The sequence below is a fragment of the Cyprinodon variegatus genome, unplaced genomic scaffold, assembly GCF_000732505.1.
Source record: "Cyprinodon variegatus isolate N-32 unplaced genomic scaffold, C_variegatus-1.0 Scaffold969, whole genome shotgun sequence".
Classification (NCBI taxonomy): Eukaryota; Metazoa; Chordata; class Actinopteri; order Cyprinodontiformes; family Cyprinodontidae; genus Cyprinodon; species Cyprinodon variegatus.
Window position 1 is genome coordinate 196,358 of NW_015151422.1, and position 2,961 is coordinate 199,318.

The window sequence follows — 2,961 nt, forward strand, 5'->3', positions numbered from 1 at the left end:
TATATATATATATATATATATATATATATATATATATATATAATTATTATTGTTATTATAGTAATAAAAATGTTGCCACTGTTTTCACTGCGGCCTCTATTGAGTGGAAGCTGAGCAGGAAGGAGGCAGAGATAGGAGCAGGACTCTGCCTGGGAATTGAACCACCGACAGCTGTGGCCCCTGTGGGCCCCTGCTCCCTTAAACCAGCTGGCCCCATGTGTTCATTATACACACTGGGGCCAACATTGTTTTAGGGTCTCTAAGGTTTGATTTGTCTGATCTTTGGCCCCTCAGTTGTTCTCCTGCTAAATGTCAGATTTATTATTTCCAATATGTCCAGTTTGGCCTCATCCTCAGATCAGAATAATCTGCCTCCTCAGGGCCCCGGGCCCTTCGCTCTCGGATGTAACAGTGTGTGATAGCAGAGCTTTATGGGTCCCTTCCACTTAAAATGCAAATATTTCCCAAGGTGAGGAAGGAGCTGGGATATTAAATGCACTTAATATATTGGCGTTTTTAAATAAAGCCATAAAGCGTGTTGTGGAAGCAGGAAGTAGATCAAATAGGTGGAGCTCTGTGATTGGCTAATCATGTCTCATTGTTTCAGCCATTATTTTCCTCAACTTTTAATTTTTTCCTCATAAGGATCATTGAGCAAAGCAATTACATGGAGCTGACCTTGTGTATTAAAGCAGGAGAGGAGGACAGGGAAGATGTTCCATCACATCCTTCTTTCTTTCTTTTTTTTAAATGTCTCTCACAACAATATAAAAAGCCCCCCCACCCCCATCCTCACCCCCTCCCCTCCTCTGTGGCTCAAAATGAGAGTCAACGGAATATTAAATCCCCAGCATTAGAATAAACACGTCGCGTGTTAAATCAAAATCCAATTCTGTGGTCTATTATTTTCTGGCATAGTAATGACTGCCGAGGATTAGGAATCAATATTTCACTGCAGCGGGACATCAGCGTCTTTATTCAGGCTGTAATTGAGTTTGGTGGGGAGGCCCTGCCCCGATAAGGGCCTGCAGCTGATTAGCCTGACTTTACTGTAGCCAACTAATAAACACGCGCTCAGAACTTTATTTAACCCCAGCTGCTCCTTTCTGGACCTCCTTCTCTCACTGCGGCCTGAGCGCCTAACTTCACACCGCAGAGCTGCGCGTGCTTCCCGCGCCCGAAGCGTCCCGGGCCGCACCGCACCGCACCTCCCCGCGCGCATCCCGGGCCGCACCGCACCGCGCGCACAGGCCTGATAACAGCCAATTAGCGCAAGTGGGATTAATTTGTAGCCAATTACAAGGCGTGAGTAGAAAGGCAATGCATAAATAAGGAGAGAGCGGCGCGCGCACCGCGCTGAGCACGCGCTGTGTGTGTGTGTGTCAGAGGGTCCCCTAGGGGCCGCCGGCTGTAAACCAGAGGAGGTGCTGAGAGGAGAGAGAGACAGAGAGGAGAGCGGAGCAGAGATCCATCAGCCGCACAGAGCCGCCGCGCGCTCACCGAAACTCAGCGGGTCAGCGTGGGCTCCACGCCACGCAGGACAGAGGATGCAGCAGGAGGAGGCGCAGACAAACAGGCAGAGAGGAGCAGAAGGAGCAGAGTGAACTTTGTCCATGGAGATCCTGCAGGAGCAGAAGCTCACCTCAGGCTGGATGTGGAGCGCAGCCGCGAGCCGCGCGCTTCTCTGAACTTTTCCTCCTGAGAATAAAAACCATCCGGACTCAAGTTTGGTTCTTTATTTTATTTCTATTATTTTTCATTTTTTTCACCTTCTGTCCGTTTGGTTCTATGGGAAGGAGGGAGCGAGCATGAACCGAGACAGAGGCGCGGCACCGGGCCCGGGCCCGGACGCGATGGGCCGGGACAGAGCCGCGGCCGGAGGGCCCCTGGCGGACCCGCTGCAGCCCGCCGTGAGCGGGGAGGGGGTCCAGACCACGGTGGGCCTGGAGGGGGGGGACATCCTGGACGGAGGCGCAGCCGGCGACAAGCGGCTCTTCTCGGTGCCCGGGAGCAGAGAGCCGCAGGCCGCGGAGAACCACACCGAACCCCCGCCGGTGCTGGTTCCGCCACAACAGGTGAGGGGGGGGCGGGTTAATCCCAATCTCAGGTTAGGAGAGATTAGCAGACGAGGAACAATTTTAACATTTTAATTTTTTTTTTTTTTTTCAAATCTTTTTATTGAGAAGTCAGAGGTAGAAACAATAGATCGTCTTCATGGTTACAAAAGACTTTCTATTTTTCAAACTTTATACACATTAACCCCCCCACCCCCCACAGACTGGACCCAAAAATAATTACAAACATTTTCATTTTAACCCAAAACTTTAAAGACTTTAAGCGGTTGGATCCATTTAACCTCCATTCATTCATTCATTCATTCATTCATTCATTCATTCATCTGCAGCAACTTTGAAACCAACATTTAAAAAATATTTAACAAAAACTCCCAACAAAAATACAATTAACAACGAGCCGTTTGAAAGCGACCAGATTTTATACAATAAATTATTTCGCTGTATTTTAGATTAAAATTTAAAATACAATTAAAATTTTAAAAAAGTAAATGTATTAAACTGATTTAAAATATAAGAAAACTTTTTTAAAGTAAAGGTTTTTCTCAGGAGAACAATTTAAAATCATTTCAAACCCTCCTGATTTTTAGTCCTGGTTCTGCCATAAAGTCATGAATAGATTATAATTCTGTTCTAATCTGGGATCATCTCTATATATGCTGGGAGTGAGGAAGATGATGGTGGACCTGCTGCAGGACCTCATTAATGAAGCAACATTCTCTCTGCAGAGAAACCCTCATAAATCATCCCATCAGAAAAACAGGCTGCAAGATCCGGACTGGACACAGATTACAATAAACGCTCCTTTATTATCATTAACCTATTTATTATAACTATTATTATTATAACTATTATTATTATAAGGCTATTACTATTAGTAGTAGTATTA